We start from the raw sequence: 23,011 nt of genomic DNA on the forward strand, positions 1-23,011 counted from the left end.
ATAGTATCATCTCTCCTGATATAACATTTGCTACAAAAAATTCTCAAATACTTAACTCAGGTGTATTGCCAAACCATAATTCAAAAGGTGTCTTATTGGTTTCTCCTTTGATATGTACTTTGTTGAATGTATAAACCGCGGTACTCCCTTCTTCTCTCCAGTAGATATGAGGTAGATTATATTCCATCATCATTGTTCTAGCAACATCCAAGATAGTTCTATTTTTCCTTTCCACAACTCCATTTTGTTGAGGTGTCTGGGGAGCAGAAAATTGTCTTCTTATACCATGCTTGTCACAAAAGTTATTAAACTCATCGGATGTGAATTCTCCACCATGATCTGATCTCAAACATTTAATCTTCAATCCTATATCAGTTTCCACTTTAGCCTTAAATATTTTAAACTTTTCAAATGCTTCATATTTTTCTCTCAAAAAAGTAACCCACATCACTCTAGAATAATCATCAATGATTAGCATGCAATATCTATCACCATGAAAATTTTTAACTCTAGCAGGGCCACACAAATCAGTATGAATAAGATCAAGACCATCATTTGATTTATCTTGTATACTCCTAAAAGAAGTTCTAACTTGTTTACCCATTTGACATTTTTTACATGCTGGATTATAGGGCTTCATAATCTTAGGTATATCTCTAACAGCCTTAGTTGAAATGATATTCACAATGCAATCAAAATTCACTTGACACAACCTTTTATGTCGTAACCAACTCTCATCAATCTATGTAATCAAACATGTCTTCTCATCGGAGTTTAAATGAAATATGTTACCTTTTGTCTGTGTATCAGTTGCAATCTCCAAGATAGATCTATTAATGATTTTGCATTGTCCATCCTTGAACTATAATTGAAATCCCTTATCTACCAATTTTCCTACACTCAAAAGATTATGCTTCAAACCTTCAACATAATAAACATTGTTAGTATTGTTCTTACCATCCAACGATATAGTTCCTTTTCCTTTAATCATACATGCCTTGTCATCTGTCATGCCCAAAATTTAGGGCAAAAACGGAACAAATTTTTTTAAAAAAACATACTAATTTAATTAACAAGTTCACTCTTGCGACAAACGTTAGTGAAACTTCCATTATTAAATTCGAGCTAATTCTGAAATGAACTAAGCATCGATAAATTGTTAAATTTTAATTGCGGAAAACCTACTGGTCTAATTCTATCTCCAAGAGATACCTAGTCAATAGGTTTATTAAATCAATCAAGCTAAAGAAACTCGGAGAGGAATTTTTAATTTATCCTCCAATATGACTATACAGTCTTATCAATTTTTTTTTAAAAATTTCTCTTTATAATTTATTCCAAATTAAAATCAGGAATATATAAATATATATATATATATATATACATATTTGTATATACATACATATATATATTTATAATTTAATTACATATTCAAAATGCTCAAAATTCATATATGTACATATATATATTCCCATATATATATATGGAAACATATATATATATATATATATATATATATTACTTATATGTTAAATATTTTAACTCTAATTCAAAAGCCATTTTTAACTTCCTAATTATTAAACCATATTTTTTTTCCAACCCTAATTAGGGTTCTAATTTTACCACTTATAAAATATCTAAACTAATTAATATTTTTATTTTTTTAAAACCGAACTGCCCTAGCCCCATTCGGGCTAGGGTTTAACCCATAATTTTTTTTTTTAACAGTCAAAATTCCATGCTGGGCCGAAAACCCCAAAGGCGGCCATGAATTCTTTGTTTGTAGGTCACGGGAGTTTGGGAGGCGGGCTGGCCGCGCGCCACTGTGTGTGCGCACAGTGGGCGCCGCGGCACCACTGTGTGCCCACACAGTGGGCGCCGCTAGCGGCTCCCCACTGTGTGGCCACACAGTGGCCGGCGCGGCCCTCCACTGTGCGTACACATAGTGGAGTCCACGAGGACCCGAATGCATTTTTTTTTTAATTTTTTTTTTTTAAATATAATATATAAATATATATATATATATATATATATATATATATTCACATAACTTTTATAATCATAGTTAAAAGATGAAATTTATTTCAATATAAATTTATATATGTTTTTTTTTTTTTTTAAAGAGAATTTCCATGCAAAATTTTAAACTAAAATAATTAAAGGAAAAAGCATTAAGTTAAATCAGATATATATATATATATATATATATATATATAAAATTAATAAACTTTTAAATCAATGCTAACTAAAATACAATTTAGAATACTATTCAAAGATACATTATACTTTTTCTGGAAATAAAGAAATTCATTGATTTTTTTCTTCTAATAAAATATTTACATAAAACAACTTTTTCCATTTAAAATATTTAAAAACTTCCAACATTAATAAATTTCTATTTGCCTCAAGTAAAAATATAGGTAAAATCTAAATGAAAACAATTCTTTTATTTCTTTCCAAAATTCAGGAAGCTTTTGCATGCAACACAAATTAACTTTTCTTTTTCAAATAAACCAGAAGTAGAAATAACAAGCTTTTCTTTTTTAAAACATCTCTAAGATATTCTTCCAATTTGCAGAATGTTTTCTCTGAATAGTCACAACAATAAAACTTCAGATCTACTTTCACAAAATACAACTTGCTTCTCTTTTCTATGAATGAGGCATATTTCCTATAACAACTTTAAACAAACATTTGCAACTGAATTCAAGTATCTTCAATAACAATCTTCTGTATCTCTTTCATGGTTCCTATTCTCTTTCCTCTGAATTTTCTTGCATAATAGAAAACACAAATATGACCACGGAGTGCTCACCTCCCAGCCTAGGCTAACTGGTAGCCACCCCCGAGCTCGGAGAACCAATTCCTAGACGGGTAACAAATAGGCAAACACATAGAAAGCATTGCATACAGATTTTTTTCCAGACACATTCCCAACTTGGCTTTCACAGCACCACACTCTAGTGATGAACATTTTCAATGGGTGGTAGTGGACCAAATACCCTGAGGAGAACTGCAAATATGAAATAAACCAGAAGCCACCTCATGGCACAATAAAAATATCAAGAATCTCAACCCCTTATTCCTTATGCCCCCCAAAGGCATTCTAGCCTTATATCCCTCCTTATGACCCCCATTGCACAAACAGGCCATGCAGCAAGGGTCACACAAAGATCCCTTGTGATCACTCTCAAAAGAGAGTCTCTCACTCGAGGGTTGTCACTGCTACCACCCTCAAGATCCTCTTCTCTCCCAAGAGTAAGAGATCTTGAGAAAACTCCCAAAACACAACATTTTCATAAAGCAAAAATACCAAGAGATTTTCAAATATAAACTTTCAAGAACACAAATTTCTTATACAAACAACTTCCAGACATAAACCAAAAAGAAGACATTACAAATAATAATTGAAACCAACCTTAATCTGCCCAAAGGTTATTATGATATCTGATGAAGAGCTGCCCAATCCATAAATCTTTTTCCTTCTACCCTTATTCAATTTCTCTATTCCATAACATTATTTTCCTTCCAATTTTTCTTCTGTCTCCAAAAATGGAGAGTGGGTGATTACCCTGCTATTCCCAAAAATCTTTCTTAAGAAGCCCACTCTCTGAGTTCTCACAGGATTCTAAAAAAAAAAACCCAAAAAGAAGAAAGAAAGCAAAAATGCAAAAAGATTTTCATTCCAAAAGGAAAAATCTTGATTAGATTTAACTTCAATTTTCAATTTTCGCTCAACTCAAAAAAGCCAATTTTTAAAGCGTTAAAAAGATCATTATAAAGTAGAAACTTGCCTAAAATTACCCCTAACCCCTAGGTATACCTTATGGGCTTTAGGAAACCTTATTAAACTACCCCTAGGTGTTCATTTAACCCATTTTAAACCCCTCTGAAGTTTATTTTCGGTTCAAACATAAGTTGACCACTCCAAATATTATATTCCCAAAATATTTATGACAACACATTAATTTATTTAAGAAAACTATAATTAAACACTTTCCCACCAAGAGACAAAATACAATATTAAATTTAAATCCACACATGTGTCAAGTGACACTTAATAAAATACTTTTACAAAAATAAAACATGAAATTGTCTCTTTGAGGCTTTTACACAATAAAATTAAATAACACTTAACACTCATGCAGCATATACTGTTACGAATAAAATACAACACAAACGGGGTGTTGTCTCTCCAAATAGACAAACCCTGGCTTACAAACATACATAAGTCTAGGTTTGATTCTCCGTAATTTTCCATGGTCACATGGTAAATTTCCTGCGCATCTCAATTTACACATTAGTACTTCCAAATATCCAAATATAATATAATTCAATAATATAACAATACACATCATTACTTGCATACAATTTTCATCTGCACAGATTGAATACATCTTTTATCAAACAATTTCACATAAGCAATTTTCATCCCAATTCACATAAACTAAACATACATCATAGTTCTATATTCAGAGTAAAGTCCTGCAAATTCAATAACGACATCTATCATTGCAATATCATTCTATCTAATAATCATGTAGTGTTCTATCTCATAAAGCATGTAAGTAAATCATCAAATCATAGCAATGTTATCCAAATCCTGAAATCATATAAGTTCTAAGTCTCAAAATGCATCAAAATAAAGTATCCATAATAGTCTAAAATATAAAATCCACTGAATGTCAAACTGAGTTGAGGTGAGGCCTCACATCATCTCCAAATCTAACCAGTCCACCATCAAATTCTTGCGAAGACACAAACTTCCCTTTATCTCTAGTCATATGATGTGAACAACCACTGTCAATAACCCATTCATCCTTGTCTTCAATTTTAGCAGCAAGTGCCTTCTCCTCATGTACATTCTCTTCTAGTGCCGAATCATCTTCCTTGATTGCCAGATCCACTACCAGAGTCTTCTGCTGGTTCATCATCTGAATCAATGCCTTCCTCATCCTCTATGTAGCATGATTTGTCTTTGTTTTTCTTGAATCTATATTTGTTTAGATATCCAAGGTTAGGCTTTCAAGATCTTCTAACTCTTATGTCAAATCTTGAATTCCTTTTAGGACATCTAGATGCAAAATGACCAATCTTATTGCATACAAAACATTTAAAAGGTGATTTTCCTTCATACTTACTTCCTACCGATCATTTAGGTACTCTTCTAGCAAATAGTGCTTCAAGTTGCTCAAACTCATCATCTTCTCTCTTCATATTTTCTATTTCCTTTGCATATAAAGATTTCTAGTCTTGCTTACTGGTTGTAGATGTAGATGCATGAAAAGTAGGTTTAGTCTTTACAACTCCAGAAGGTCCAAATTCCTTAAGCTCAAAAGCAGATAGTTTCCCAACCAAGGTATCTTTGTTGACATATGTATTATCCATTGTTCTCAACTCATTATTAATAGTAGCCTTTATTTTGTAAGTCAGTGGTAGGGCTCTTAGGACTTTAGAAACAATTTCATCTTCACTCTGAGTTCCACCACAATATTGAATTCCCATAACAATCTCATTTACCCTTTCCATGAATGTAGTAATCCTTTCATCTTCTTCCATCTTCAGGTTTTCATATCTCACCTGGTAACCATCAAGTTTAGTAATCTTCACTGTAGGGTCACCTTCATTAAGAGTCTCCAACTTATCCCATATAGGCTTTCCAAATGATTTATCGGTTAATCCCATTATTTGCTGATTAGAAAGTGCACACAAGAGGGCTTACGTTTCTCTGCAATCATTCTCAAGCTCCTTGTCCAAGTTTGCCAGATCCCATATTATAGGGTGTGACACCATTCTGTTTGATCTCCCAAATCTCCTTTCCAAGTCATCTCAGATGAGTCTCCATCCGAATCTTCCATACTGTGTAATTTGTTCCATCAAGCCTCAGAATATCCCTTTGAAAGATAGCTCCAAAATAATTGGATTAACTTGAAGTGTTAGTTGCCATATGATCTTCCTCAATCAGTTAAGATTTCTGTAGAGAGGACCAAATCTTTGATACAAATTATTAGACAGTTCAAATAACCAGAAGACAACTGAGAGCGGGGAGGGGGGGGTTGAATCAATTGTCGCAGATTATCAAAAGAATTAGAAATTTAAACTTTTAATATTGGAATCCAAAATAGTAATACCAGAATAGCAGTTAAAATAATAAAGTATAAACAATAAGCACAAAATAAAATCCATCCACATAACACCAATATTTATACGTGAAAAACCCGATAAAGGGAAAAACCATGGTGGGAAGCCTACCCACAGTCAGATAATACTTTTTTAGTAACTATGTGAACTAAAAATGAAGGGGATTGCACTTGCAGGAAGGCCAACAACCTAGAGCACACTACTCATCACAAAAAGAGTCTCATTGACTACATATAAGTCCAGACTACAATTCGGAGAAGTGTTGAACTACAAAAGATAGCATCTCCTATGCTAGAGTACAATTTTGGTTAAGCTCAATACCAGAGGACTAAATCCTCTTACATAAACCTAATTTGATCTCCAATGATCGACCAAATCTTCTTCCTGAATGATATTACATTATTCACACATTACATTCCTTGACCATGACCTCTTACATTAACCATGATGATCTTACAATGAGATCTTACATCTATTTACACAAACCCTCGACCATAAACAATCAGGTCGGCCACCAGACAATAAACCAATTACATAATTACAAACCATGTCGGCCTTAGACCAAACAAGTAATATCCAACACATAAGACATCCTGGATATACATAAATAGGTCCTGTCCACATGTTACATTAAAGCTGATCCATAACCTAGATCAACCGGGACTAGGTATATGTCCACACGCCACAACAATGATCTCCAACGGCCAAGTATCGAACATGATCACCAACAACATCCTGAAACTCCATCAGAAGCTGCACCGACACCACTTATACAATCCATCAAAGATCTCCATCAAAATTTATGCTTGTGAAACCCTCGCTGGAACCAGAAACCAATCTTATAAGCAAGCAGGATAGCATCCAATCACCAGACCAAAACCAACTGACCAAATATAAATGTAAGTAACATAAACAAGACAATTACATCACCAAACTATACCAGAGTCTACCGGATTATACTAGATCCAAGTTAACCATAAACCACTTAACCTACCGGGACCAGAAGGGTGCCAGTAAAGCATCCAAACAACTAGTGTTGGCATCAATGCAACACATAATCAATTCCACTAAATGAATAACAATACAATTAGTATTATAGTTGACAACATTAGATAATGAGGCCTTTCCTTTATCATGCTTCAGGAAGGGTTTTTGGTACATCTTGATTTTATCATTATTATTACCAGGTTTTGCTATTGCTACCTCAATATCACTGTTATCAATGAGATCTTGGATGTAATTATTTAGTTTCATACACTTTCGTGTATCATGTCGATTGATGCGATGATAGTCACAATACTCATTCTTATTATACCACCTAGGTTTGGCTTGGTTAGGATAAAACGAGTGAGTTATCTGAAATACAACTGCACTGACCTAGACTAGCTTTTGGAAAACAACCTCAATGGCCTCTGCAAGAGGAGTATACTCCTTTGGAGTCTGATTATTAGATCAGGGTGGTCACCCCTGGATGGAGACATTGTTGGGGGGTATTTGAGATTTATTTTTATTGTTTTGCCGATTATTGAATTGATTGTTAGTGGTGGTGGATTTTGGAGGAGCAACCATAGTTTGGACCCGCTTTGCGTCAGTGACACTGTCATTGACTACGTTCTTGTTTTTAGACCAAAATTTTAGTTTATCATTGTTATAAGAGGAAGTGTTCTGATTTGATTTCTAATAATGCTTTAGGGTTCCATCCTCTAACAAGACATGTCCAAGGGCTAAGGCTTTATTAGTCAACTTTTGGAAAGATTTTATACATTGAGAAGTCAGGGTTTTTGATAGTTTGGGTACTAGATTCTTTGAAATAATTCAATTTGGTGTTCCTCTAATATATCCCACTGACACTTTTTGATGATATGTCTCCACCTTTGCAAGAAGTTGGTGAAGGTTTCTCTAGGCCTTTGTTTTGTGTTATAGTTGATCCATCACAGAAACATCATTGACGATATTGTAAGCATAGTGGGCCACAAACTTTTCTGCTAAGTTCGAGAAGGAGGTGATAGAACCTCGAGGAAAGGACGAGAAACACACAAGAGAATCTCCTATAAGAGTCTTAGGAAAGAGTCTATGAAGATACAGATCACTATAGGAGACCTCTTGAAATAAGATGTGGAACTCACGAACATATTCTCAAGGGTCACCTTGGCCTTTGTACTTCATGAACTTAGGCAACTCAAACCTTGGTGGGTAAGGTGCGATTGATATTGATGGATCATAGGGATAGGGACAAAATTCCTCAAACGAATAAGGTTTTCTTTTGTTAGTCCCTTCCTTCATGTTTTTGATGATGTTCTTCATGTCCTGAATTTCCTTGGTTATATCATGTTGTGGGTCTTGGGCATGATGGACCATGTTTGCCCCAAGTATCTGGTGAGTGATGCATGACACACCACCACCACTTATATATTGATAAGATGAAGAAGCGAGGATATGAGATGTGATGACCGATGTAATGACGATTTGAGAGGTGGTGATTGGTCGTGACCCATAGATTGTGGTAACATGAGATAGAGAAGCATTGATGAAATTAGCGGTATTGTTTGTAAGGAAAGCAAGTGCGGAATTTGCTTCCCTAATGTCAATTTGCAGAGGAGAAACAGACTAGTGTAGACAAACTTTCAATGTTTACTGAATATGACACAAGTAAAAACATACACAAAAACCCAACACAAAGAGATAACACACAGAGTTAACGTGGGAAAACCCTTTCGGGAGAAAAACCCACCACCAGCAAATGATCGACTTTATTATCAGTATGTTAAAACAATACAATACAGTCTCATCTGCAGGTTTCCTTCACTCTGTTATACAGTCATTCCAGATTGAGATACAAACATTCGAATCAGACTCTTCATAGAACACACAACAGATCTCAGGTTTCACAACACATTCATTCAGATTATAGTCAGCTACTTATACCAGGATAGTTCAGACGAGCAACTGACCCAATGGCTTGAAGACTAACCGTTTGCCTGCGTCGGTTTGCATTCATGAAAAACAAATATCCCACATGCAGTAGAGAACCGGGTCGGTTCATATTCATTTACACCGATGGTCACATACTTAGTGTCTGAGAGTCAACATTTTGGAACTCGGTTTGACCTCGCTCCTGCAATCGGTCCTGCTCCATCGGTTATCGACACAGCATTCAAAAGGTAAAGCCGATGGCCTGATGATACCCGATCGCCTAAGGCGACTCCATCGGGTCATCGACATGACACTACGCGAGTCACCCCGATCTCCCAATAATACCACAGAAACCCCATCAGCGTATCACTCCACAAGTCATTCCGATCTCTGATGACTCTATCGAGCCATTGGTGAGACATCTTCTGAGCTATCCCAATCTACATTGCTAGCCCAATAAGATGATTTCATCGGGTCATCAGAACACAAAGAAGAATACTATGCCGATAATTGAAACACTCCAAGACAAGGTAAAGCGGGCTCATCGGGACATCGACATGACATTCAGACTATCAACTCGATAGCCGATATGCAACCCGAATGACTTCATCGGGCATCGACCTAACTCCAGACCACTAAGAGAACTTCATCAGATCATCTACACACCGCTGCTACAGTCTTCCCGAAAACTTGAAGTTATCCCGATGACCGAAGTCGACTTTGTAGGGTCATCGGAATGACGTCAAACCTGCTATTCCAAAACCCGATAGAGAAGAATACATTGGCAAGAGTCATGTCGATAGATCTCACAAAATCCTTCATACAGTTTCATTGGCAAGACTTAACCCGATCAGTATGGACTATTGTCAAGTGAATTAGAGGCACATATTTCAACAAACTCCCACTTGACGAGGAATTCACTAGACCAAGATGCCATTCCAGACGTTACTAACAGACATGGGTATGAAGACCCATAGAATTTGAACACCACCTGAACTTGTGAGTGCTTACTAGTTTCGTCAAGGCATCTGCAACATTTTCCAGAGTGTCTACCTTGTTAAGATAAACTTTTCCATCTTCCACCATGTCACGTACGAAATGATACTGAACATCAACATGCTTCAACCTGGCATGGAAAGTAGGATTCTTTGCCAAACATATGGCACTCTGACTGTCACTCCAGATTTCAATCTGCCCTGCATCAAAACCAATGTCAGAACTCAAACGTCTAAGCCAAACTGCTTCTTTGCAAGCATGTATGGCTGCCATGTATTCTGCCTCTGTAGTGGACAAAGCGACTACAACTTGCGGCTTGCTCATCCAACTAACTGCTCCACCATTCAGGACAAAAACATACCCATTGGTAGATCTCCTTCTGTCAATATCCCCTGCCCAATCAGAATCCATGTAACCACAAATGCTGAGAGTTCTTTTTGAATCCCTCAGATTACCATGATAACATAATGCAAAATCTAAAGTACCCTTCAGGTATCTAAACACTCTCTTTATAGCATCCCAGTGTGATCTCCCTGGATTCGACATAAACCTGCTAAGTACTCCCACTGGTTGGGCAATGTCTAGTCTTGTACAGACCATAGCATACATCAGACTGCCTATAGCACTTGCATAAGGTACATGTTTCATGTCTTCAATCTCTTTTGGAGATTTCAGACTGTCCAGCACAGACAACTTAGTTCCTTGCAAAATGAGAACAACCTGTGGTTTACAGTCAAACATGTGAAACCTATAAAGAACATTGGTTATATATTTTCTCTAGCTGAGCCAAATTTTCCTCTTAGACCTATCTCTTTTGATCTCCATTCCCAGAATGTAATTTGCTGGTCCTAAATCCTTCATTTCAAATTTCATACAAAGCTGAGATTTTAAAACTGAGATCATAGTTTTTGTGTTTCCTATGAACAACATGTCATCTACATACAAAGCTATGATAAGAATCCTATCACCATCAGTTTTGTAGTAAACACAATGATCAGCTTTGGACCTCACAAATCCCAAGGACAAAACAAATGTATCATACTTCTGATACCACATTCTAGGAGACTGTTTCAAACCATACAGAGACTTCTTGAGTTTGCATACCAGATGTTCTTTACCTTTTTCCACAAAGTGCTCAGGCTAGGACATATAAATTTCTTCTTCAAGATCACCATGAAGAAATGTTGTCTTCACATCCATCTGCTCAATCTCCCAATCATATGTTGCTGCAAGTGACAAGATAAATCTAATAGATGTTAGCTTAGCTACAGGAGAAAAGATTTCCCCATAGTCAATACCTTCCTTTTACAAATACCCCTTTGCAACCAGTCTTGCCTTATACTTGTCAATTTTGCCATCTAGACCATACTTCTTTTTGAATACCCACTTATAGCCTACAGGCTTTCTATGTTTAGATAATGGCACCAAATGCCAAGTTCCATTTTTATCTAATGATGACATTTCATCATTCATGGCTTCCAACCAGGAATCTGAATCAGGCATTTCAATTGCTTCTTTTATAGTCCTAGGCTCATCAGTATCTACAATAATGCATAAGCATAATTAACATTCAACATAGAGTGACTATACTTATTAGGTGTATACCTTTCAGGTTGCCGCCTCTCTCGAGTAGATCTTCTCAACTCTGGTGTTGAGGCTTCTTGAGGTTCACCAGGAGGCTCATTATCATGTTCTTCAGAACTACTTGAACTGCTTGAACTCTCCTCATCTTCAGTTATCTCTAGAGATTCTTCTTTGACTGGAGGTACTTCAACCTCAACTTCTCCTTTCTTTTCTATTTTATGATCTAATGACATAGGCTTCATCTCATGAAAAATCACACTTCTGCTAAATAAAACCTTACCAGTCACTGGATTCCAAAGTTTGTATCCTTTCACACCAACTCCATAGCCAATGAAGATACATTTTACCACTTTGTTATCTAACTTAGATCTATTCACATCAGGCACATGAGCATATACCTCTGCACCAAAAACACGTAGGTGCCTTAAAGAAGGTTTCTTACCAGACCACGCTTCCATAGGTGTTTTGTCAACCAACGCTGAAGTAGGGGAATGATTCAGTAGGTAACATGTTGTAGCAATTGCCTCAGCCCAGAATATTTGTTCCAACCCAGCTCTACTCAACATGCTCCTTGCTTTCTCCATTAGAGACCGATTCAACCTTTCAGCAACTCCATTTTGCTGTGGAGTGTAAGGTACAGTCTTATGTCTTTTAATTCCATGATCAACACAGTACTTGTCAAAATCTGCACTACAAAATTCACCAGCGTTGTCTGTTCTTAAACATTTAATTTTTCTCCTAGTCTGATTTTCAAAAAGGTTCTTAAACTCCTTAAACCGACTAAACACTTCTGTTTTACTTTTAAGAAAGTACACAAATGCCCTTCTTGAATAATTGTCTATAAAGGATACATAGTATTTAGACTTAGACAAAGAAGGTACATCCACTGGACCAAACACATCAGAGTGAACATAATCCAAAATAGCAGAAGATTTATGAGAACTAGAATAAAAATGAACTCGGTTATGTTTTCCATAAATGCAGTGTTCGCAAAAATCAAGCTCAAAACTACAATCATCAAGACCTTCAACCAGATTCTTGTTCTTCAAGGCTTTTAAACCTTTTTCACCTATGTGGCCTAGCCTATTATGCCAGAGCATTGTTTTCTCAGCAGGAAGTTTAGCTTCCAACGAGTTTGCATTATGCATTCTTACAGTTGTCTTATTAGACTTTTTAGAAGTTACATTATAGCATACAGGTTCAGCATTTAACTTATACAGTGTACCAATGTGATCACCCTTTGCCAATACAATGGAACCCCTAGTCATCTTGCAACCACCAGACACAAAAGTAACTTGAACTCCAACATCATTAAGTTTACTTATAGAGAGAAGGTTTCTTGCCAGACCTGGTATATGAAGAACTCCATTGATCCCCTTCACTCTACCATCGAGAAACTAAATTTTGATTCTGCCTCTCCCTACAATCTCCAATGTAGAATCATTAGCCAAATTTACCTTTCCAGTAGCATACGGTTCATACTTCGAGAACCATTCCTTGTGGGACGTCATATGGAAAGATGTGCCAGAATATACTAACCAGGTGTCATCTGAGGTAGGCACTGCCAAGGCTGCTACAAAAGCATCAGCATCACTCTGAGAAGACTCAGTGTCAGAATATTTCTTCTTCTTCTTCTCCTTCTTGCAATCCTTTCGGATATGCCCTTTCTCCCCACAGTTTCAGCACTTCACCTTTGACTTCTTGCCTAGAGATTTAAAACTCTCTTGGGACTTGGACTTCCTTCCTTTCTTCTTGTCTTTGTCCTTCAATCTGACTTGAACAAAGAGTGCATCCTTTGTCATCTCAGAAGACCTCTTTCTCATTTCTTAAGACAAAAGAGTATTAACCACAGTATCCATCTTGAATTGGGTCGTGGTACTACCAATAGCCATCACTAAGTGTTCCCAAGAGTCAGGCAATGAACACAACAACAACATGCAACATTCTTCTTCTTGAATGGACACACCAATAGAAGTTAACTATGCAAGAACCATGTTAAATGCATTCAAATGGTCTGCCAATGGTGTCTCTACGTCCATCTTCAGAGAGTACAATTTCTTCCTCAAGAAAAGTTTATTCACCAAGGATTTGCCCTGATAAATGTCACCCAACTTCTCCTAGAGAAGATGTGCAGTCTTCTCCTCATGGATGTTTAACAAAATAGAATCAGCCAGACATAGCCTAATTAGACCCCTTGCCTTCCGGTCGGCTAAATCCCAATCTTCTTGCTTCATGCCTGAAGGCTTAGAAGTTGCAGTTACAGCACCCTAGAGATCTCTGTCGACTAGCAAGTCTTCCACCTTGAGTTTCCAAAGTTCAAAACTGGAACCATTAAACTTCTCCATGTCTATGCATCCTGAAGTACTCACCATTTCAATCTGTAAAACAAGTAGACACTCTGCAAGACTCCCACTGAGATAGAACTGACACAAAAAACCAACCCAACCCAACAAGGATAACAAAACGGGACAGACTCTGATACCACTTGTAAGGAAAGCAAGTGCGGAATTCGCTTCCCTAATGTCAATTTGCAGAGGAGAAATAGACTAGTGTAGACAAACTTTCAATGTTTACTGAATATGGCACAAGTAAAAACATACGCAAAAACCCAACACAGAGTTAACGAGGGAAAACCCTTTCAGGAGAAAAACCCACCACCAACAAATGATCAACTTTATTATCAGTATGTTAAAACAATACAATACAGTCTCATCTACAGATTTCCTTCACTCTGTTATACAGTCATTCCAGATTGACATACAAACATTTGAATGAGACTCTTCATAGAACACACAACAGTTCTTGGGTTTCACAACACATTCATTCGGATTACAGTCGGCTGCTTATACCAGGATGGTTCATACGAGCAATTGACCCAATGGCTCAAAGACTAACCATTTGCCTACGTCGGTTTGCATTCATGAAAAACAAATATCCCACATGCCGCAGAGAACCGGGTCGGTTCATATTCATTTACACCGACGGTCATATACTTAGTGTCTGAGAGTCAACCTTTTGGAACTCGATTCGACCTCACTCCTGCAGTCGGTCCCGCTCCATCGGCTATCGACACAACATTCAAAAGGTAAAGCCGATGGCCCGATGATACCTGATCGCCTAAGGCGACTCCATCGGGTCATCGACATGACACTATGAGAGTCACCCCGATCTCCCAATAATACCACAGAGACCCCATTGACATATCACTCCACCAGTCATTCCCATATGTGATGACTCTATCGGGCCATCGGTGAGACATCTTCTGAGCTATCCCAATCTACATTGCCAGCCTGATAAGATGTTTTCATCGAGTCATCGGACACAAAGAAGAATACTATGCCTATAAGTGAAACACTCTGAGACAAGGTAGAGCGGGCTCATCGGGACATCGACATGACATTCAAAATGTCAACCCGATAGCTGATATGCAACCCGAATGACTTCATTGGGCATCGACGTAACTCCAGACTACTAAGAGAACTTCATCGGATCATCGGCACACCGCTGTTGTAGTCTTCCCGAAAACCCGAAGTTATCCCGATGACCGAAGTCGACTTCGTCGGGTCATCGAGATGACGTCAAACTTGCTATTCCGAAACCTGATAGAGAAGAATACATCGGCAAGACTTAACCTGATCAGTATGGACTATTGTCAAGTGAATTAGAGGCACATATTCCAACATTGTTGAGAGGAATAGAAGACTGAGGAATAGAGACATGTGGATGAGTGGAAGGAGATGGGATAGATTCGTGCTGAAGAATAGATGTGATCGAGCTAGATAATGGTATAGATGCTAAAAAGGAAGAATAAGGCTGGATGGAAACCATGGGGATGGATACTACGGGCGCTATGGATCAAGGATGAATAATAGGAGAAATGATGTGGCTAGTAGAAAATTCTCCTTGTGGTTGTTGATCAAGAATGGATCTGTCAAAATCAGGGGGAAGGCAAGCTCCATTTTCAATGAGGGTCCTTAAGAGATAACTAGTATTGTGTCAAATGAATTTATCCATCATTTCTTGATTGTATGAATCCTCTAGGAATGTTTGTACTTTCGGGGAGAGGTCATCTTGATCAACCATGTTAGGGTCCACTTGTGATTGTGGATCTTGAATGTCGGGTTGTAAATTTTGACCTTGTGTGGGATCTTGTGTAGGATCTTGACATAGGACACTAATATCTACCATTCCATATTGTTGTTCGATCATCTTATTCTTTTGAGATCAAGTTACATGTCCATACAAGAATAATCTTAGGGAAGATTGATTGGAAGAAAGAGCTTGATGAAAGGACTTAGCAAAAATTTGGATTTTGATTTGATTTTTATGAAGTTGGATTGAATGATTGATTGGGTCCTTAGATTAGGAAATTTTTTGATTAAGATTGCACCTTAGTCCTTGGATGAGGATTTTAGGTGGGGGATGTTGATAACGAAAACCACAAACAAGGTGATAACCAAGTTGGGTGAAATTTAGACCTTAGGATAATGATCAAAGTCTCTTTCTACTAAGGATTGACTAATGATCCTAAGAAAAATAAAGACGTAGGATTGGGGCCTTGATCGACCGAAAAGATGAGGCAAGGGTACTTGGGAGAGATTCTTTCCCAAGCACAAAATCCAAATGATTAATTGATTAAAGATGAGGTCTAAATAAAACTGCACAAGGTACAAAACCTTTGAGGGAGGTTGATTTGATTTGGATGATTGATTGAAGGATTGGATGATTGATTCGATTGATCGAGGATTGATTTGATTAAGGTTAAATTATTGGATTGATTGATGTGCTAAGTATTTAGAAAAAGCAGATGATGAAAGATCAAAGAGGGGTGATAACGATGACTAGAAGAAAGTGATGATTGGATTATCCTTGACAAGGAGATGACTCAATAAGTGATAGGTTCAGATGAAAAATTGTATGAAGGTATTCGACCACCATGATATTGATGATAGTTGGTATTGAAAGACAAGCCTGATCCTTGGTGTAGGGCACGGACTCTTAGTTCACCACTAGCATCAAACTCATTGCTATGACCATGTACGTAATCGTGGTAATGGTACAATAAGGTCCTATGTTTAAGCAAGAGTTTGTGATTGGTGTACCAAAACTTTCAACATCTAATGAGTTGGGCTTGGGTGAGCTTCTTCTTCTTGATTGGATGATGGATAGACTTCTTAGGATTCTTGTACAACTTAGGCTTATGGAACATAAAGTGGAAAGTGAGGTCGACTAGGGTTGGACTTTGTTTATGCAAGTGCAGAATTGGCCTTTGGAATGTTTGTAAAATGAGGAAGTTTTTTATCAATCTACTCTTGACAAGAAATCATCAAGCATAGTAAACACATTGACCAAGTGTACCACTCAATAATGAGTGTGCAAGTGATGGGGGGCCTAGATTAGCCCAAATTGATTTTACAGGAATAGCAAAAATGAAGACACTTGAAGACAACACAACTTAGGATGGAAAATGGAAACCACTTGATAGGCCCCTCACATAAACTATACCTCACTCGGGTGGAGAAATATAGATTCTGGTAGCACTGGCTCCACTCCACAACACTCACTTATTAGGCATATTATATTCTCTTACCCCAAATATCCAAGGATCTATTACATGGGGAATTTATGTCTCATCTTGAGAAGATACACGAGGAGTAACTTTGGGGTACGATCTGCATCCCTTACACTATCAAATGTACAATTTTGGTTGCTAAAACTGGTGTCTAGTGTAATTTCTTAGTGATCACCAATCTAATGATGGATTCTCAAAGAAAGCCACTTAAGGCTCTAACTGAGCTTATTAGTGCAGGGAAGGCCCTCACATACGTTGAATTCACTCAGCACTCTAGCCGCTTGACCAACTTATTTATATAGTGGCTTGGAAAAACCCACTCAAGATCGTGTCGGGAGAGTCGATATCCCCGATGTGTCCCAATTTGAGATACCCTTGTGGGGTGATGAAATCCCCAATCAAGAAATACCCTTCAACTACTAAAATAAAAAGAGAGTGTTGTTGATCAGTCGTTCTCTTACACCCAAGATCCGTGAGGGCAAGAGGAGAGGATACTAGAGTGCAATAGTGGGCCCACTCAACATGAAGTGTGCAAGCACACAAGACACTAAAAGATAATGGTTTATTATAGTCCCACATGAATAAGGTTTTCTATCTAGAAAGCACAAAATGAAACTAAATTAGTGGGAAAAATGAGGCCTGGACATGCATGCTGCAAGAAAACAAAAGTAGTAGTTTAATTTCTGATCTTGGACAAATGAAAAAGTGCCTGCAAAACTCAAAGAAATGATTAGTAACCAAAAACCCCTAAGGATACAATGCAGGGGCTGATCCACAGGTGAATGCGCTGCAGCGCCTGTGCAAGCGCTGAAGTAAGTCTACAACCCTAAAACAAAAAACAACGGGAAAAATTGGTTTTTAAATTTTTTCAAAAATTTGAATGACTTATACCTGAACGAATGCACTGAGTTATGATGCAAGCGTCGAAGGACAAAAACCTGACACTAGTAGTTAGCCGAGTTTTAAAATTTTGAAATTTAAAAAGTGGTGGGCTTTTGGGTTCAGTGCAGGCACTGATTCGCCTGCACAAGCGCTAATTTGCCTGTAAGCTCGATTTTTTTAACTAATTGCTTAAATTGATAGAAACATTAAAATGGCGGTCAAAATTTTCAAATTTTGAAATAGAGGCATTGAATCATGACAGACGCGCTGAAGCGGTAGGGAAGATGCGTTGAAGTCCAGACATACGCGCTAAAGTGACAACCTACAAGCTAAAAACACTAAAACTCACAAAAAAGGTTACAAAACGGGACGTGGGTCCCACTGAACATGCCAAAATGAACCAAGTAAAAATCAATGTGAGGGAAAATGATTAGTTTAATCCATTAAAACATTCAAATAATATTCAAAACAAGATAAAAAACCATTATACCTTCACAAACCTTCTCTTGTTCCTCAGATTGAACCTTTGATGTAGTGGAATGCGCCCAAATGCTCCACTTGATTGGATTGGCTCCAAGATGGGATGTGGATTTCTGTCCAATTGCACAACAAGGGATGAATATGGATTAAGGATAAGTGCTCAAAGATGGAGTATGGATGAAAATGTGGCTATAATGTGGATGCTCTTAATGGACGACTAAGGCTAAAATGGCAGCATAAGATTACTTGATTGGAGATGGAAAATAAAGGGGAGGAGACCCCAATTTATAGATTTGAGGGAGGATGAATGTGTTTGATATTGTTGGTCATTACTACTGCTAGGATATGTTGTTGTCATTGATATCAACATATTCCTATGATTTGCTCCGGTGATTGCATTTTGGGAAGATCTTATGATCCAGTTTGTAGTGTTGTTTTGTTGATCACTGTTTTGCAGAGTTCTATAGTTCCTCCGGTATATTCCGATGTGATCCAATCTTGTGCTGAAGCTTTGGGATATGTTGGGACTCATAAAATTTGAGTCAAGTTTTGAGGCCCATTTCGAAATTTTTGCATCTACACTTTCAATTGACTAATCTCATTCAGGTGGCCTAGTTAGAGAGGGTAAAATGGAGCCAGATGATTTTCAAAGGGTAAGGCTTGGGAAATGTGTCCTATACCTTTCATTCATCCTATGAAGTGATTCACAAATTTCAGATTTCAATTTGGATTAGTCTGTCATGTACCCATTTCAAGGCGTGAGCTGAAAGTGCATCATAGGTCTAAATGCAGATTTTATTGAGTAGCCTACTTTGAGCTCCTATAACTTTTGCCCTGTTGATTGTCATACTAAAATTCAAATTGCATTGAATTATATGCATAAAAGTGAGTCTACACACCAAATTTCAAGTCCCTGTGAATCTATTTACTCAGTTTGGCAAGCTCAATCCGTTTGCAGTTTGTATTAATTGCATAAGTCCCTGTTTCGACAGCTAGTTAGAGCCTCGCTTTGCACATCTGTACAAGATGCCCCGGTGAATGTCATGTCAGAATGTTTTTTCTGGGATAATTTAGGTATAAAAGACAAGCTATGTTTCAAATTTCAAGCTCCTGCCAATCCATTTGATAAGTTTTCAAAAGGGTTTCTTGTGCCACCTTATTCAGTGTTCCGTATTTTCATTGCTACATTAGTTAAAGTGGCTATTTTCATGAGCGCACTATTTGTACACTATCAGCTTCCCAGTCGAACTGAGCATTCTAAGTTTTGATCTGTACTTCAAGGTACCTATGCCTTAGATTTGAGGGTCTACGGAGATCGTTTGATATTTTTAAGAAAGGCATCATGAGTTTCCTGTGCATTGACTTTATCAGGTTCGCAATGCCGACAAAGCCAGTTGGTCATCTTTGACCATTAATATTTCTTCACTCGAAATTCATCTTGAGAAACCGCTTGGCAGAGTTCATGTTTGTATATCAGAGTACACGCCTATCAGTTTGTGAAGTCCAGAAAGGTGTTTTGACTAGTTTGAAAAATACTTCTTTGGGATTAAATGTGAAATTATGGCGTAGGTGCCTGAAAGTCACGAAACTCAGTTTAATGATCAGAAAATGGTGCCGATTGATTCCAATGGTATGTTTAAGGTTCCTGAGGCATTTTAAAGGTCAGTTGCATGAAAATGAAATTTTCTTTAGTCGTACCGACTTTGGGGCTTGACCTGGCTCATGCCCGTGCATTAAATTTATGGCAAAAATGGTCTTAATTCATGACAATGTATATCAATGTCAGCTCGAGTTCCATTGGCAGCTTGGTTTGAGTGAAGATTTGAAAATCTTGATGCCTATCATCAAGCGCAAAAAGTGAAAAGCATGTCTAAGACAAGGATTTGGCCTGTATAATGTATTTTTTGCTTTGGCAACAGAGAAGGGCATTAAAAGAAACTTCAAACAAATTGCAATTGGCAGGCATTAAGCCAAATCCAATAGAGTATGGCGTGATGAATGGAGGAAAGGCAAATGAAAGAGGGCAACAGAAAATTTCAGCAAGTTCTATTGGCAGATTAAGTTTAGTACCCAAAACCTTTGTCAGCATCCTCCCTGCTGTGCGTATGGAGTGGCATCGTGGCATGTGAAAGACTTTGAAACCTTCAAGCAAATGCAAATTCACTTGGCAAATTTGAATGCCATATTCTCCTCCCCTACATAGTGTTTGGTTGGAGCAAATTAAACTTTTTAGCAAATGCAAATGGCATGTTAAATGCCAGCCATATTCCCTCCTCCCTACGTGAAGTGTGGTGTGCTAAAGACATTGAAAACTTAATATAGTACGCAACTGCCAGGTTTGAAGCTAAAACCAACATAACCCTTGCCAACAATCCCTCCTTTGTGTGGTGTTCTAGAAAGAGGCAACATTAAAATTCAAAGCAAATGCATATTGGCAGGTAAAAGCCAATGTCCTCCTGCAAGCAGTGGCAATGAAAAGTTTTAGAAAGCTTTCAGCAAGTGTAATGTCAGATGGAAGGTGATGTTTTTGAAGCTTCCAAACAACAAATTCAATTGGTAGCCAAAGCCAATGTCCTCCCCACACAAGCACATAAAAAATGAAATGGCACAAGGCATTAGAAATCATAAGCAAAATGCAGCAGCAAGAGTAAAACGTGGCAATGGAGGAAGGCAATAAATCATTAAAACATTTTAGCGTGGCATGTTGAAAAGATTTCAGAAACTTCAAAACAAATCTATTGGCAGTGTGCAAGGCATTGAACAGGTGAAAACGTTCAAGCAAATCCAAACCAGGCGCAATGAAAACACTTAGGAAAACTTCCAGAAAATGTATTCCTAGGCAAAAGAGCATTATCCCACATTGGCTGTGTAGAGGAAATTTTTTGTATTTAAATATAAAGCTTTACCCTTCTATAGTGTCAAAGCCTTGAAGGCTTTTGATGCAAGATGTTGGCTCTCGCCCAGTGGACCCCACGTGTGCATACATGATTCTCGAGGCAACCGATGAGCTAGCTGGCGACTAGGCGGGCCCCAGGTGTGCATGATTCCCAAGGTAGGTGGGTTTTACAAAGAAAGAACGGATTAACAAGTGAGAAAGTTCGCAGTAGATCGATGATGCACGTTGTTTTGTGAAGTGAAGGCGCTCGCCAGTTACCCATCGCGAAGTAGCGAAATGTTAAAGATCGTGCAGGTTTGTCGAAGATTTGCGGCTGGCACTGTTTTGCGAAGCGAAGATGCATGCCAGTTACCCTTTGCGAAATGGTGAAAGGTGATGTGGCAGGTCTGAGTGGCAATCTGGTTGGCAGGTCCGAGTGAGGTGGTGATGACGTGGCCGATAGGTGGTGGTCCACGAGGCGGTGACGTGATAGACAAGTGGTGGATCAGTGAGGTGTCATCCTAGTGAACCCCATGAGAGAATCGTAGGTCACCACGTGGTAGGGCATAGGGCCAAAAATCAGGCAAAAATCAAAATTAAATATATAGGGCAAACTATAGTGTAAAAATGAAAAATTTAAATGATGGTCTGCATTCAAAGTTTATTTCGCTCAGAGGGTATTTTTTGCTCGAAATAGGAAGTATCATATACCGTTGGAAAGCTCTCAAGATGAGGAATCCATTTATGAAGTTTGTTTCAATAAACATGAGATATTTTGAGAGAAGGTTTCATGGGAAGAAAAGCAGATATTCTGGCAGTTATGGATAAAGGACACTTGGCATGTTTTGATGCATTCTAGTCTTTTCCCCCTTCCTTCATATTCCCATTTCTTCTAAATTGTAAGGGTTCCAGAATTCTGTGAGAAATGCTCTAGATTTCTGTGTTTCCAGTTATGAGTTCTTCCAAGTTTGTATAGTGTAGTGCTTTTCTTTCAGTAATGGAGTTTAATCCTTGCTGTAGGTGTTTCTAGTTGCAGGTTCTTATGTATGTAAGGCATGCATAAATTCACCCAAAAGATTGTCTCTGAGATATATATTTCTTTGGTCCAAATTAAATCCTCAAGGAGGCTTGAAATTTGTCATCTCAAGGAGATTGTTGTGATTGTTTGCAGGGATTATTCAAGGAAGAATTTAAATTCCGTAATTAATCATGAATAATGGAGTATATTTTCAAGATCTGATGATTTCGTGAAGGAGCTTAGTAATGCATTTATGTAAGACATTAATGCAAGAATACTTAATGATGAAGATGGATTTACAATAGAAGTTTTCATTTATAGTTTGATGTATGACTCTGTTTCCCTTGGATAAGGCACTGGTATTGCAATTTTGGGGATTCTCAGAGATTTTAAATCAAACCAGAATATCTTTCTTTGTTTTATGTTCTGTGGAATTGTTCCACTTATCTCATGTTCAAGCATGTTGAGTTGTCAATGTACATTTAGCCTATCTACAGTACCCTCCTTGTTTGACCCTTTTATGAAATCTATCTACTTTTATTGATGCTGT

This window comes from Cryptomeria japonica, chromosome 1 (genome assembly GCF_030272615.1).
Source record: "Cryptomeria japonica chromosome 1, Sugi_1.0, whole genome shotgun sequence".
Taxonomy (NCBI): domain Eukaryota; kingdom Viridiplantae; phylum Streptophyta; class Pinopsida; order Cupressales; family Cupressaceae; genus Cryptomeria; species Cryptomeria japonica.